This window comes from Cygnus olor, chromosome 7, assembly GCF_009769625.2.
Source record: "Cygnus olor isolate bCygOlo1 chromosome 7, bCygOlo1.pri.v2, whole genome shotgun sequence".
Lineage (NCBI taxonomy): Eukaryota > Metazoa > Chordata > Aves > Anseriformes > Anatidae > Cygnus > Cygnus olor.
The window spans coordinates 36,216,356-36,233,061 of NC_049175.1; the positions used below are offsets into that span (position 1 = coordinate 36,216,356).

General features: G+C 41.6%; 2 long non-coding RNA genes across 3 annotated transcripts; both read left to right on the top strand.

Annotated features, from left to right (window-relative positions):
• The first annotated feature begins 1,531 nt into the window (after positions 1–1,531).
• On the top strand, positions 1,532–7,446 carry LOC121072881. Its single transcript, XR_005821424.1, has 5 exons — positions 1,532–1,770; positions 3,614–3,708; positions 6,234–6,392; positions 6,705–6,984; positions 7,150–7,446. It is a non-coding gene; the product is annotated as an uncharacterized LOC121072881 (long non-coding RNA).
• Positions 7,447–7,457: 11 nt separating this feature from the next.
• Positions 7,458–16,407, top strand: LOC121072882. Of its 2 annotated transcripts, none has more exons than XR_005821426.1 (3): positions 7,458–7,588; positions 8,110–8,254; positions 11,582–16,407. It is a non-coding gene; the product is annotated as an uncharacterized LOC121072882 (long non-coding RNA). The 2 variants fall into 2 exon arrangements; XR_005821425.1 differs by lacking the exon at positions 11,582–16,407 and adding an exon at positions 9,451–11,549.
• The last annotated feature ends 299 nt before the right edge of the window (positions 16,408–16,706 follow it).

Below are 16,706 nucleotides of genomic sequence, written 5' to 3' on the forward strand. Positions count from 1 at the left end.
GCCGCCGTGCCTCCAGGTGGGCAGGGACACGGGCTGAGCCTGAGGGACAGCCTCCCAATGCTCTATATCACAGGTGACTGGAAAGAGGTACCCATGCACTTTGCAGGCAGTGAAGTTGACACTAACTCCAAAAAGCAGTAAAAAGTTAGTGGATAGAACTGGTTTATGCTACAAATGATGCCCAGCATGGCATAGGTGATATTTTGCTCCAGGAAATGAGAACACACAAGAGTGACCAGAGCCTTCAGCTGGACAATTCACAGAACAAAATGTAAATTCTTTGTAATGCAAGAGTAATTCTTTGTAATGCAATCATGGTAAGATTGAGGTACCTGTCCCAGGAGCAAAACATGTGCAAATACTGCATGGAAGAAAAATGTCTGACTGCCCAAATGTTAATCTGTATTGCTGCTGCTCAGGGTTTTTATGGACGTGGATGCAATCTTAATAAACAGCTTGTGCTACCGGATGGACGGGGAGAACCAGAGTGGTTTCTTACCAGCTAGACTCTGCCAACCAAACGACTGTAACAGGATGTAAGGTATCTAATAGATAAACCTCATTTGGAGCTTACTCTGCCATAGCCCTGTACCCAGTGCTGGATTCTGTTAATATCCACTGTTAGTTGCTGGCATTGTGAGGAGGGGAGGAAATTACATCTTTAAGACTGTGGAAGAGCCAGCTGAAGCCAGAGGTTGTTAAGTGCCAAAGCTCAGGTAGCACAATGCTCCTTGGGACTCAGATATGGAAAGCAGACATTTGTCAGGTTCCTTGGCTCTGAGAATTTAGTGAACTTGTCTCACATAAATTACCAACGATTAGCAATGAAAAGTAAGGTGGTTATTCAACTTCAGGCACCTAAGCTAGGTGTCTAAATCAGAGGCACGAGCTTCCTATACCCTGTCAAAGATATTCCTGTGGAGGGAGTCTGTGCTCTCTTCTATTTTCCACTCCTGTTAATGCTTCTTCAGGCTACTAGAAGATTTAACCCTACTGGTCAGGTTTTTTATCAATTTTAGCAACTCCTATCCATGGCTCTGGTATAAACGTTCTTGTCTCTTAGACTTTTGCCTTGGATTCCAGCTTCAGCCCAAATCTCCGGACAGATATCTTCCAGCTAAGCTTGGGGCTTTAGGTCTAACTTAAAATGGCAGGTCTGAGCTTCACTAACAGAGACGTGCTGGAAATTGCTTTCAGTGCACTTTGGTTGGAGTCAGAGAGCTGGTAAAATTAACCTGCTCAGGGAACAAGCTGCAACAGAAGACACCAAAAGGCTGTGAAGAACCATGGAAGAAATCTAGCCATCCACAACCTGAAATGCAGGGTCTGCTGTGGCAACCCATTGCAGGAGGTGAAGTGCACAGCTGTGGGTGGAACAGCAGCACACTTCCTTCCCTGCTAATTCCTAGGTCCAGGTGACAAACCTGTCACTCATTAAGAGATGGAGCTAATTGGAGAGGAGCTTGGAGAGGAGGCTGGACTTCTGCTGGCCGGGTTGGTGGGAGCTGCAGCTTGCTGGGATTTTCTCCAGGATAAAAGGAGGGTGACAGGAGGACCTGGTTGCTGTCTGTGGGGTTTGCTTTGAGGCTGGAGGGAGGGAAGCCTTGGCCCTGGGAGCAGGAATTTTTCTCCTGGCTCTTCCATGGGAAAAGTAGAGGTGGGGAGATGCACCACGTCTGGAGGATAATGGTCCTAGGAGGTGTTTTTCTGCATGGAATGAAATATGCATCTTCTGAATGGACTTTTTGCTATTTGACATCTCCTTTCCAGGTGAGTGCCAGTGACCTTTTCACGTGTCCTTTATGAGCTATGTGTTTTGTTCAGTAGCCCCACTTTGTGAAGCACTGCAGGGTGTAAGGGATCATGTGAGCCCACAGTAGATCAGCTCTGTCAGGTGCCATTTTTTTTTAAATTTTGGAATTACTTCATTGTTTGGATAAAGATGTGCTTTCAGAGGGGTAATAACACTTGATGCTCTTACAGCTCTGGTGTGATTAATTGTTAGCTTTTAGAAAATCTTGCTAAAGTTGTGTTAATGAAAAGGCTGTAAATTATTGTTGCTTTTCCTTCATGCTGGCTGAAAACAAGCAATGCTCAGATGCAGGTCAGTGAAGCCTAATGTAGGCTACCTGAAGTTAAGACAAATATTCAATCCATAAGAAACTTGTTTTAGGTAGCAGTACATGCTATGGTTAGAGCATGAATTCTGACGATAAGACTCCTGAGTTGTGTTGGAAGCTCTGTTGCTGATCATGGTTAAGAACACTTTCTTCATGAAAAGCAATCCACAAGTTAGAGAAAAATCTATTTTTCTTTAAATAAGCCCATGCTGTATCGTAATAGTGTTTTATTATTTATATGTATGCATAGTTCTCACTTTTCTCTGTAGTCTTTTAAAAAAGGCAGTCCAGTTCTTACAAAAGGACTGAATACATAAGCGTTAAGGACAAGTTCAGAAAATTTCTGCATCACAGGCTCTCCACTCCTGCTAATGCCTTCATCTAGCTAATGCGAAGGTGCTCCTATGGTTTGTCTGTAGTTTTATGGCCTCTTATGAAATACCAGAGGAAGGCCATAATGGAAAGATACTCTTATTTCATGGGGTGTGCCTTGAGGTACACAGCTGTTCTGACCCCTTCTAGGAGCAAGAGCTGTAACTATGGGACTTGGAGATATTTTGGCTATTTCACTCCAAAGTGAGAGCTGTGAGTCACTTGTGGCAGTGTGTGCTGGTTTCTGCTGGTTGGCCAGGGAGGGATTTTTATCTTTCATATCTTTGCTGCTGAACACGTGGATTTTAATATTGTGTAACATGTTAATAAAGATTAATTGAATACATATCGCTAAAATCTCTTTGTAAGGGTAAACAACACAGCAGTGTTCTGTGTTCACTGCTACGGATTCTCATCTGGAGAGTATAAGGTGAATGTTCACGTGCTGGATGATACTGATTATGGTAGAGGAAGGCCTCGAGCAGAAACTGCAGTTATTATGCTCCTACCTGTGAGATTGTTGGTGTCCTTTTCTACTGGAGAAATATTCCAAATACTTAGGATTTGACACTGCTACATAATTTCAATTGATTCTTAGGGAATCACCAGAAAAATCATGGGTACTTCTGACTAGAATGATGCTCAGTATGTATCTCAGGATTCAATGTTTTCAGAGCAAAATGGATACATACATATATCATTTATAGTCTTGTTTTCTCTTTCCACTTTACCTTGTATTTAAAGGAACATATAAAAAAGAAGGCCAGGTTTAGGCTGCAGCACAGGAACAAATAGCTACAGCTGTACCCAATATGATCAGTTTAACAACTGTCTCAGTCTTTAATTCAATTTTTGTCTTGAGTACAAACTTCAGAGTTCAATGTTAGAAGCAATGCCACATGTGAGAAATGATGCATAAAATAGTACTTTCCCATTCCATTGGCCTGTTGGTGTACATTACAGTGTGCAAGTCTAGCATGAGCCTCCAGTTTCCTGAGCAACTGAAAGTGTTCTGTTGCATTTAAACATCTAACTAAAGGGCGATGTTCTCATTTGTTTTGTATTTTCCCTAACTATGACAGTTTTTCTGCCTCCTGTTCAAGTATTGTTTATTATTGCAGACTCTTAAACAGAGTGCACACTGGTGAGGTCAAATGAGGTCCTGTAACACTCATCACTGAAGCCTGTGGGATGAAGAAACCCTCTTATCACCTAGGTGAGTATAACTTTGCATAGCAAGTTGCCTGTTAGAATATAAAACCAGTGAAGCTGCTTTTGCTGGCTAAAACTTTAATATCTTGTTCCACTATGCATTGTTTGTGGTCTCAAACAAGCATGTGCCTACACCAAATGAAGAGACAGCAGGCTGTATGGGAAAATAATACAGAACATGTGATGCTGTAAGACTGCTCTCACTGCTCACAGGAGTCTTTCGTTAGGCTTAATTCTTCCAGGAGCAATATACAGCACCTGTGAGTAGGTCAGATACAGCCTAGTATCTGTCTGTATGCAAAGAGAGCTATAGTAATATTTCAGTGCTTCAAGCCTCTCCCCTCAATGTCTTTTTTTTTTTTTTTCCTTACTGACAATCTTGCTTAGGAAAAGGCAAGGAAAAGAGCTGGTACAGAGTATTTATTTAAACTTGAAATGCTGTCTTGGTCTGTAAAAACAAGCCTTTTCTGATTTCCTAGCTCTGTGCATAAGACTTTAACGAGTCACATCTGGTGGTTCTTCATGTCATGTTACATTATGAATCTTTATGGGCAATTAACTGGTTGGGTATGAAAACACCCACACTAGTAATGGGTCAGTAGGCACATCCAGTTTCAAAATTCAGCTCAAATTGTTAAGTCTCTCCAAAGAAAAAGCACACTATTTTCCTTCTGATGAATTTGATGAGACAGTGGTTAAAACACAGTAAACAGAAAACTTTCTCTGTATAAATATTGGCTGCTGGAAATGGCTAGTGTTCTTCCTCATCTTGTACTTTAAACAAATGTCAATAGCCAAATAACTTCTATATAATTACATTTATTATGGCCATGAAAATAATTGTCTGAGATGATATGATGAGTTATTTGAACTGTTTTTGGTTTAAAAGTATTACTTAGTGGGTTTAAGAACAACAACAAAAATGCAGCCTAACGGGAGTTACGTGGCCAAAAAAAAATCTTTTGACCTTGATAACTATGGCTGGGTAAGAGTTGTTGCACAAGGTTTTCTTTCCACCCTGCTCCTTCTTGTGTTTCTCCTTTGTGGAACTTTACATGAGAGTGCATTTCCTAAATATTCTCCTGCTGGGGGGGGGTGTTGAACTCTAAGGTGTGTAGTAACAGGATGAGGGGATAAGTTTTAAAATAAGAGTCTAATACATTTAGATTAGATATAAGTAGGAAATTCTTCCCCATGAGGGTGGTGAGGCTCTTCCCAGGCTGCCCCAAGGAGCTGTGGGTGCCCCATCCCTGGCAGTGCACAAGGCCAGGCTGGGGGACTTTGGGCAGCCTGGGCTGGGGACAGAGATCTCTGGTCTCTACCAACCCAAACCATTCTATGATTTTTACTATTATTTTTTTTTCCTGACCACATCGTAGTCTGTTCTGATGCTGAGTCCTGCCAGTGACATCAGCAATCCTGGAAAGGGCAAAGAATGCCAGGTGCTCTTCATCTTCCTTACTGAGCTTATTTCTTAGCTATGATCAAAGCAGGCACAGATCTGGCACATGGCTCCTGGGCACAGTGCTGTTTGTAGCCATGGTACTCTGGTGCATCAGCTTAATCCATGTGCACTCCAAAAACCATAAGACGGCAGTTTCCTTGCCGCATCCCCGCAGTGCAGAACTCCTTCTCCAAAATTATCAGTTGTGGTGGAGGAGAGCAGGGGTTTGCCATGAATGTTGGTGGTGCAAAGCAGGGATTTGCAATGTTACAGCTCGTGTCAGGATGTTAAAGTGTACCTCATTTATTTGAGGCCTTAATTTAAATAATATGTTGGTATTGCTAAAGCAGTGTGAGCTGGAGGGATGGGCAGCACTGTGCACTTCTGGCTCCTGCACACAGCAGGCAGCTGAGCCATGTATGTAAGAAGTTAAACCAAGCATTGTGAAACCAGATCAGGTCTCAACTGTCTGTTTAAAAAGTAACATCTCTAGTTTTTACATGAATTTTTAATTTTAGATGACACCTTTGACTGGAAGTGACAGTGGAGCAGATCATTTGTGTAATTACAGCAACAGTCGTTGAGGAAGGAAAGAATATCTCCAAAGCATATAAAACATGAAATGGATTTGATAGTGTATGAACCCTGTAAATGGAGCTGCAGGAACCTTCTGGCTTAGTGAGGCTATAAACCTAGTAATGTCTTAGCTGAGGTACTAAAAAGTCATGACATCAGTCCTTCTCTGCTCTTCAGGTGAAGTGAAGTAATTAATATAGTGGAAAATGTGAACTTCTTAATGAGTTTAAGAAGGTTTAGCCACCCTGCTAACAACAGAAATGTTAATGTGCTGGATGGCTGCAGAAGGGGGGCTTAGCATATGGAAAATTCTGTGCAACGGGTTTGGAGCTCACTTTGTTATGCAAATGCTAAATTCTTTTCAGGAGGACAGCAAGCACTGGACATTAGCTTAGTGTAAATAACTGGCTCACTTTCAAGTTGCACCTCTTCTAGAAATGTTTTCAACATGCCACCATTTTTTTCTTACAACAAGCTGTCCTTAAGCTAATAATTCTTTCTCATTGCAGGCTGAGATACTTTACACATCATTCTAGGAAACATCATGCATGATGTGAATGTGTCAGGATTTCCTACAATGAACACACAAGGCAATCAGCAGAAAAGCTGGAATATCTACAAAACAAGATTGAAGCGATACACTGATGAAGAGGAAATTTCCTGTGATGGTAAAACAACTGCTTAGGATGTGTTGCAAGCAACAGATTCCCTAAATACTGTGTGAGAAAATCTTGGGCACAGTAACTTATACACAACTGAGAATCTGGTAATGATCCTAAAAGTCTGTTTTTGATAAATGGGAAATTCTTTTCTGCTCTTTAAAAATGTGAAATCAAATGCAATTTTTTTCTTGCTTATGTGAATATCACAGCTAATTAGCCTTAGTTAAGTAAAGCATAGCCTTTTTAAATTAGAGACAAGTTCCTTTGCCCTCTGAAGAATTGTCTGTTATTTACATTGTTAATATTAATATCCTGCAGCCTCTAAACTCTGAGTCGGTGTCATTGGAGACAGCCTTGTAACAAACAACTTGGATCTCCAGTAAAATCACAACTTTTAGAGATTTTTTTTTAAACAAGTTGAAACAAGTAGTGGTGAGTGGAGTCTCATTTTTAAGGTAAAACTCAGATTCAAACTGCAAGCCTCTGAAAAAGCTCAATTTGTTCCTTCCCCGGAATATGTTATATGCAATTGAGCCGAAGCTGTCAGAGCAGGTTAAGCTGTCTGACCAGTGCTGGTGGTAACTCCAGGAGCTGGAAGGTGGGTGAATGATGGGCTGTTGAGGAGGTGAGGTGCTGCTCTTGGTGATGCCCCCAGGCTGCAAGGCTGAAAGGGGTGTCTGGGTGCAGGGAGCAGTATGGTGGGGATATTGGGAGTTGGTATTAAGTCCTTCTCTTTTGTTCCTGCTCCGTCATTCCTTTGTAGCAGGTGGATGAAAAGCAGGCCTTGAGCAGGAAGATTTATCAGTGTCCCTATTCGCCACCTCACTTAACTCAAAATTACCTAAGGATTGTGACAATAGTTACAAAAGGATAGAATGGTGGCAATTGCATGAACAAGTGGTAGTCTAAAGCAACAACTTTGCAGATTTGCATGTGCCATGGTACGTGAGAGCAAATGAGAGAACAGACCTGTGTTAACTGAAGAAATGTGAGGATGCGGGTGCTGAGCTATTGCAGAGCTGAAGGAAAGGCAGAGATTTGGTTGTGTTGTAAAAAATCTTCTCAAAATCTTCTGATTGCACTCTATGCTTGAATGAAACATCTGGAAGGACACTAACAGAACCTCAGACCTTCAGAGGGGAAGGGGGAAGAAGAACTGTCCGGAGATCTGCTAAGAATAATGGCAGAAAGCTCCAGAAGGAGTAAGTTCTGGAGGCACAGGCTTGTACTGAGAATACTTAAGTGTCTGCTGTGTTCTTGTGTTGATTCTCTTTGAGGGATGGGACGGTGGGCTCAATAGCACTTAAAATATGACAGTGGAGAAATTGCTTTTCAGAGTTGCTGTCTTCTGGCTTTGCTCATATGGGCGCAGTTCAACAGAGCAGAGACAGTGGGTGTGGGATTTAGTGTGCTGGGGAGGCAGGTGGGACACCCCATCCTCTGCTGTCTCCAGCTTCTCAGGCTGGGACCTGACCTAAGCAAATGCTTTGCAGCAGGCAGGTGTTCAGCTCATAAAGCACAGGTGAGGAATAAGTGAATGCAGATCAACTGAAAACTATGAAAAGTATTACTAGAGATGAGGTAGAAATAAGTAGAATTTATTCACATAGCAATGAATACTGAAAGGGTCAGGTTAATGGGTTAATGGGTCTTAAATGCTGCAAAAAATCCGTGACTCAACATGGAATGATCTTTACTGTTCGTGTTTTGCTTGCACTTGAAGATCACTGTGAAGACCAAATGCTTCCTGAGATAGGCACCAGAACAGTACCTACAGATACACCAGGAAGACTGGAAAACTGCCCCAAAGAGCTAAATGTCTGGTCAACATCAAAGACAGCAGAGAGGTGTCTGGCTGTGCTTTATGTGTAAGTACTGTTGTATTACAACTCATTGTGAACTGAAAATCTCTCTTCGCATACACAGTAAAAATAGAGGATTTCCACTAAAGTTGAGGTCTTCCATATGTGTCCTGATGGACTAGGAAGTAGCTTGAAGTCCTTCATCAGTTGCTCTTTTAAATGATCTAAACTGAAACTAAATGTTATTAATAAAGAATTAAGTACTGAAATAGGATCCGTGATTTCAAATTGAAGACCCATACAGTTGTATACAATCAATAGCTGACACCTAGCTAACAATATCAAAACTGTTGGGAGGTTTAGAAGACCCTGTCCCATTAATTGTAATAGTAACTGAGCACCCAGATCCCCAAGATGACTTTAAAGTCTCTGTCTAAACATATCTTTCTGCTCAGTGTTCACAGGGTTGGGTGGAAGCAAAGATTCTGGGATATGATAATTTCATACTAGAATAAATCTTGTATAAGTTAAAATCCCTGCAAGCTCCAAAGTAGTAGGTGTTATGTACTGGGGAATCTTTAACAAGTTGACTGGTTCAGTAAATGAAGATTTCATCTTGGCTCCTTTGAGACAAGGAAGACACCAAGGGATTGAAGAGAAGCAAATACAACCCCAGCTTGCAGAGGGAGGAGGAAGGCTAGGGAAAAACAGCCAGGATATGATAGACTAGTACATCTGACCTTGGTGCTAGACAAAACTCTAGAAACATTAATAAAAGATGAGATCAGAACATCTGGAGAAATAAACTAGTTGGCATGGTTTCATAAAGGGTAAATCCTGTCTGACAAATCAGTTGGAATTTTTTAGGGAGCTAATGTAGAAAGCAGGCATGGGTGAAAGCATTGAACTTAATTTTGTCCTTTTTGGACTCCAAGCACTAACAAACAGAAAAGATGGCTTGCACAACTGAAGCGTGGGTTAGAGTAACCTGGGTGTAAAGGGGAGGGAAGTGAGGTGTAACAGGAGGCAGTATCAATCTACAGCTGATACTGAGGATTAAGCAACAACTCCATGCATGTCTTCTGCAAAAACATGTGTAACATGGTGTCTAGTGAGGTGAATAAGGTGAAGTATATGGATTAAATCTAGAAAGGACTTCTGTACAAGATGGGGGAAGAATAGAAGCGTGCCTCAAAGTAGGTGATGAATCAATTGAAGTTTGAAATTTGTAGGTCTGAATTATCTCTGTGATTTATCCTCAGGTATATTTTTCAGAACTGTAAGCAAGGAACTTGTAGGACCAACATGAAGGAGCAGCATAAACCCTAAGCATGAACTGTGGAGCAATAAGTTTAATCTGGCATACTGTAAAGTACTTACCTGGACCTCCATAGGCTGCTCTGCCTGAGGTGGGACACTGCGGCACCAAATGGACATCCTGGTGATCAGAAAGGGCAGAGGATGGCAAGAAAAATGACAGCAACACTTATGAAGTTGCTATGTGCAGAAAGTCTGAAAAACCTGGAAAAGTACTTGGGGGGGGGAACTGTCTGCTTGTATGATTGAAAGATGCATAGGAGGAGTCAGAGTAGCTGAACGATTGAAACTCCTTAAATTTACTCAGAATCACAGAATGTTCATAAATGAAGTGTAAAGGAAAGTAGGTGAAATAAAACTATAAATGCATTTGATTCAAGCAGGATGAAAGAAGCTTAAATTGCTGTCACAGTGCCTGAAAGGAGGCAGCCTTGTATTGACATCTAGCTGGGCTAAAATGTAGGGAGAAGTCAATGGAGCAGGGAGTGGGGTTTGGCACCGGGTTTCTCTAGCAAAAGCTCTACCTTGACCAGTTATGTAGTTGAAGGCCAAGTGATTAATCTGAAGTATTAAGACAGGAAGAAGGGCTGTGTGTGGGTAGTGCTGGAGGCTCAGCTGGTGGGCAGTGCCTTGCTTGTCTGGATGCTCTGCCAAAGGGCATGAGGAAAGGCCGGAGCTGTACCTGGAGAGAGATCTTGTTTTATACACTGCATCTTGTGCTGCTTGACATGTCCATGTCATTCACAGAGGCTCTTCTCACTCCCTCATCTTGGGGGGGGACAGGGGGCATAACACAACAGGACATAAGTGACAAAAATTATGTCAGGTGGAAAGCAAAATAAAATCGGAGGGGTAAGAAAAGTACTTAAAATCCTCTTATAAATACCGAAGACTCCCAATAAAAAAGAATAGTGCTAAAGATGACTAGCATGAAGTTGAATGGCTTTAAGCTAAACATGTGTCAGGGTCTGGATTTACTGTTCATGTAAATGGATGAGGAGGCAAAGTGCATCAGTGATGGAACGCCATTGAGCAAAGTGACTGTGTACACATGCTGTGACCTACAAGTGATTAGCTAGCAGCAATCTTGCTAGTTTTATTGCTGAGTCACAAAAACACTTGCTGTATATATGGCCTGCTAATTAGTCCAATAGCATGGCTACTAATACACTAATTTATGGAGAAATAACATGAGAAAATTGAGGCAGTGCACAGTTTTTTTTGTAATAGAGCTGCATGCACGTTCTCTTATCCAAAGTGTACTGAACTTTGTGAATAAAAATAGAAATACCCCTGTTGCCTCATGCTCAGTGACACTGTTGATGTGATGTGAGCCAGAACAGCACAACATTCTCTGCTCTAAGAAAATCACTTTTTCCATCAGATTGTATAAGTGCGGCATAAAGCCACTCTCACGTTTTTCTTAGCATTATTTAAATACACTTGCTAAACTGTGTGTGCAGGGTGGGTTTTTCTTCAGGGCAAACAGCTGGCAAATCAGTGTGGCCAAAATAATCTTCAGCTGAAACCTTGAAGATAAAACTTACTTAACGTGAAAGAAGAAATTATTTCTTAGGGATGGAAGTTCACATCCATTTGCTGGTTTATATGACTTGTGCATACTTCTGCTCTTCATGGGTTTGTTTAGGAGTGATAACCCCAAAACACAATTGAGATGATGTTCTGGGATTTACTGTCTGAGCAAAAACAGAAAATATAAAAATCTTGTGAGAAACTGCTCTGACACACTGCTAACCCTTTTTGTAGGGCCAAGATCGAGGGGCAGTGTAAGTTGCAAGGTTTATATCTAACTGCTCAGGTGCATTTTCTTTTGAAACTTGCTGATCTGGTAGTTTCCTGCCATTTTCCCTCCATTTCTGTTAATTTTCTACAGTGTTTGTGTTTAGTTCTACTAGAGTATTAGTTCAGTTACTTCAAGATGCATTGTGTTATATATGGTGGAGCAGGTATAAACTGGAATAACTCCAGTGACTTCCCAGAGCATGAAGCTGTTGTGTCAACGAAGCTGTATTTCTCTTTTAATCCCCTTCTCACTTTTCTGCTTTTTTTCCCCAGTGCCTCCAGGAATGAGTCACTAATAGCTGCTGTTCAGGAAAAAAGTGAGAACTCTCAGTCCATAATTCACCCTCACAATTCAAGTAATTGAGTCACTTTTGAACCTTTCTATATTGCATCATTACATAACCACCAAAACAGATGCAGTGCTTGGCTTGTAAAGATAATACCAAATTCACTGCAGGACTGCTCCGATCTCCCTTTCAAGTCCTGTTCAGGTCAATAGGATTTCATCACATACTCCTAAACTGCTGTCAGGTGCTTGGAGTTGCTGTACCTGCTCCCCATCCGTGTCATTTTCTTTCAGTGACGAGCCGTGTGTATGACTGGTGCTATGTGCTGGTGGCTCATCCCGCTGCATGTGGTGCTGTGACCTGCCTAATCAAGCACCATGAGACTCTAACCTGCAGAACGTGATAGGAATCGGTATACAATTTAAATGTCATGCTTTTTTTTCCCTGTTACAGATAAAAGTATGTTGATTTGCCAGCCCCAACTGTGAAATGTTCCTACTGCCTGAACCATTTTCTGCACAACACTTGTTTTCTTTGTAAAAGCTTTTTTCTATTGATCTGAATTGACTTGTGCAGAAAAGCCTTGTGAGTTCAATGCAAATTGTTACTGGGCACTTACTGTGAGCAGCAGAGCAATACAAAAGGATGCTGTTGGTGTAGATGTGCAGTGTATGTATTTCAAGACATGTCTCCCTGTATTGATATTTGGTCTGATCTTGCTTTCAGAGTATAAGCAAGTAGTCAATTAATGCATTTTTAAATGTTTTGAGGAGAAGCTAAATCTAAAACCCGAGGAAGGCACATGTTTGGTAGAGTAATGCTGAATCTGTGCATTTTTTCAGATTGAACTGAAATTGATCTCATTCTTTCAGCTGAGACAACATCAACTACTAGACTTTCGTCCCAGGTGTATGTTGAACATGGGAAAGGCACCAAAATGCCACCAGAAAGAGCATCTCATTTAGCTTTTTTTTCTCTTGCTGAAATAATTGTTTTTAAGAAGTCCTCTTTCTATGAGTCAGTTGTGCAGCTCAGTTTGTTTACTGAAGACCTGTGAGTAGGTTTGGGGTCAGAAGAAATATCAATTTAATGATTTAACCACGCATATTTTGTAGCCTCCTTGAGCTCCCTGCTGCACACAAGGCTCTTAGCCCATAGCTTGCCCACATGCCACAGTGAATGGGGTGAACTCTTGTTTGCTTGAGGAATATCTGTGCTAGCTGGATTTGGCCCTTCATACTTTTGCTCAAAAAGGAAGTCTGAAAACATGTTATGCAGCAGCAAGGCTTGTTGTAGGTAAAGATTTCTACATCTGTGATAGAATGAAACACCCAAAGAGGATCCTTGCAGTATTCATGATGGTCTTCTAGCTCCAGAATAAGAAGGATTTGATGGTAAAAAGACAAACTACTGAATCTTCTGTTCATGAACAAAATCTCCAGGAGCGTGCAGGTGGAGTAGCAGACCACAGCAAGCTCTTCCATGCAGCTGAGCTGTGAAGTTTACCCAAGCTCTGTCCCCGCAGCTCCCACCTCTGAGCCTTTCCTGAGTATGAACTACAAAATTTAGTTCAAAGCTGGCAGCCAAACCATAAATTATCAAATTATCATACTTGCATTAAAATCTCTCTGAGGCTGGCCTGCACATTTGTTGATAGATCAATAAACTTCTGCCAGTGGAGGCCAGTTTTAAGTTGCATTTCTGAGTTATTTTCAATTTTGACTTCTGCACAAGTGCTATGTTGGGCTTGCTCAGTTGGAGAACCTGGGTTACGCTTCCTGTGCATGGAGCAAGGATGTGCCTCCAAGTCTCTCATGCCAAGGAATGGAAACATTCACATCAAATACGACCATAACAGAAATGTAAAGATTTTGCTTTGTTGGGCAAATATCTTATGTGATTCCTTTCTACGTGAACTGGAGCAGCCATGGCCAGAATGACTATCCTTCATGTGGAACATGCTTCCCATGATATGATTCTCATCTGCTAGAGAAAATAAGCAGAAAACAACTTTTAGTGCCTATATTCAGAAATAACCTTGTACCAGCGGTGCCAGCTTGCAAAGGATGGTGTCTGGTTTGATGGTGAGTGGCTGTTCACTCTGTGCTTACAACAAGAGCTTCTCAACAAAAACGTTAACAAAAGTGAGGTTTCAACACAGGGTACAAAGACTTTTGTTGCTTAGTTTGAGGCCAAACTTTTTCTTATCAGGCCAAGGAAAAATTAGTGCCAATGGCATTTGGTGTTTTTGTGTGCACATATTTTTAGGAGTGGTTTGCGTAGAGGCAAGATGACTCCTCTGCTTGTTCCTCCCTTGCCTTGCTCTCACCTGCGAAGGTGAAGCTGATGCAGGGCTTCAAAAAGGGAAGCGCTTTGTGGGGGGCTGCGGTGGGTAGCAGCTTCTGAAGAGCCTTGTGTTGCCTTGCGGGGGCACCATGGGGTCCTGTGGGGCAGGAGAGCTGCCACAGGTTAGAGACTGGAGAGAGCTAAAGCCTTAACCATGCCTTGCAACTATTTAAAAAGCAGAGCTAGATCTCTTTCCCCACGATATGCATTGCAGCCCAAATCCGTCAAGGCTCTTGCATCTCACTCTAAGCCTTTGAGCGGGCCCCTGCAGGACCATGCATGGGCTTCAGCCAGCCCGCGCTTACACACGCGGTGTTGATTCAGGATTAAGGTGAACTGAGCTGGCTCCTCTGGGGACGTATATATTAGACTTCTCAAAAAAACTTTTGACCTTAGCCATGCTCATTTTGTATTTTAAGTAATCGTGGTGGCTCCCACGACATAACATCTCCTGAAGCTCGCGGTCAGCTGTTAGTGTGGTTACAGGGTGAAGGTTTTGAAAGGGGCCAAAATGGTTCGAGGAAATAAATCCTGTTGAATGCCAGTGTGACCCGAGCACCACGCTCCCCCAGGGCCTTTGGATCATCCCACCTCATAAGTTGTGGGCAAAAATATTAAATTTTCTGGTGATTTTGGTGCTTCCATTCAAGACAGTTTGCATAAGGTTTCTGGCAGGGAACTCTGCTCAAAAACCTGAGCTCTTCTCAGCAGCAGTGTCACAGGTTGGGTGCACAGAAAGTCACCCTTCAGATGGGAAGTTATTTCTGAAACTGGCAATTGTGGTGATTTCAGAAGTGAGCTGTCCCAGCGAAGTATTGCAGCTGAAGAACAAGAGCAGAGAAACACAAAGCAAATACATAAAGTTGTAAATTCATTTTCTGTAGTAACTTTTACATGTCTTCAGTATTTCATGATGCTGAGGAGCAGACAGGAAATGAAGAAGTTCACATACAAACTGCAACACCTTTCAGAGTGAGAAATTACGTTTTTGTTCTAATCATACGATGCTAAAACTGCTTTTCCAAGTAAGACACTGTGGGCTGTCGATGGGGGCACGTTGTGACGCTGCCGTCCCTGGTCCCAGCCCCCTGCTTGTGCTGAGGGTTGGAGCAGGGACATCCACGGGCAGAGCTAATGAGCACCGAGTGACAATGGCACTGCCACCCAGGCACGTGTGACACTCATATGAATATCAAATGAATTCATTATAGTCGCAGCTATTTCCATGAATACCAAATGAACTTATAATAACCAAAGAGTTGCTATTTTGTTCTTAAAATAAACAACAGAAATAGGGAAAAAAATTAACCTCATTATATTTTGGAGAGGTGATATTTAAACAAGGTTTTTGAAAAGGATTCAGGCAGTTGGTGATATTCTGTCCCTTTTTTTTTTTTTTTTTCCTTATACAACTATCATTTGTGGATGCTGATTGCAGATAATGAGGACATAGAATGTTTTAATTGCTTAACTATCTCGAGTTAAGTGTGGGTTTTCGTAAAAATAAATGTCTACACAGTAAGAGGACTGTGAAGGTAACACTCTAGGAATGTATAAGCTAACGAAGTGTTCATATGTAGCATCTTTCAGATGTCTCTTAATCTCCTGAATCAAAAAACCTCTGGTCTGGAATCAAACATTGGCTTCCACAAGAATTTCAGAAAACTGAAACTGAGTTGTTTGTAATTGAGCTGTAATTATGAACCACAAACTGCAAATACCATAAAATCTGTAAGCAATAGTTTAAGGGAGGCTGAGGGCATTGTAGGAGAAGTGTTGAAACTGTTGGTGGTGTCAAAATGTGTCCATTTTTGTGAGTATGGATGATGTGCAATCTGTCGGGATAAATGGGCTTTGACTTATTCACCCTTAATATGAAAATTAAAAAAAAAAAAGAAGAGCAAATCATGGTCATGCTTTTCTTGGATAGTGGGAGCAGCTCCTGAAATACCAATTAGAAGCTATAATGGGAGCTTGGGGTGGGTCTATACAGTGAGAAACTTCTAGGTCAGGCAGCAGGTAATAATAATAATACCAAGTACATTTCCTTATTTAACTTTGTTTTTTATTGTGTTCAGCCTCTAGCTGATTTTTTTACCTTGTAACATAGTCCCTAATTGAGACACATGAAGCTCATAAGAGGCTTTAGACAAGATTCAGCTAGCCACAAAAGTCATTATCTCATTTTCGTTTATTAACATGATATTTCCAATGGATTAACGAGGGTTTCCCTTTTGTTGCCTCTGCTATGGCACTAGCCCTAAAGGGGCTGTTGCGTCTTTCCATCTCAAGTGACTTCTTACTCACATTAGATTACAGTAATGTACGTGTTACAGGAATGACATTTATTATACTTCTCGAATTAAAATTCCCTATTTGAAGTAGCTTTAATTGCTGGAAGTAGGATAAAGTGAACTTGAGTGTTGATTTTAGCAATGAGCTAGCATCAAAATAACTGCTGCTAGAACTGGACATGTGAAAATACTCTCCCCTAATTGCAAATATTGAATCCTGTGATAGTTGTGGAAGCTGCATTATGGTGTAGAACTGGAAATTTCAGGTTCCTGAAAAAGCCAGGGGTGGTCTAAAATTAATCGTTGTATTTCTGACAGTGCTCAAAGTTATGTTTCAAGTGTTAGTGGTCTTACCATTTTACAAGGCCGCAGAGAACAAGCAGTGCAAATTTTGGTTAATCGTGTAAACCTGGTCGGGTACGCCAGGTGTGCTGCAGCAGGCTGCAGTGGTGAGCCCCAGCACAAGGAGCA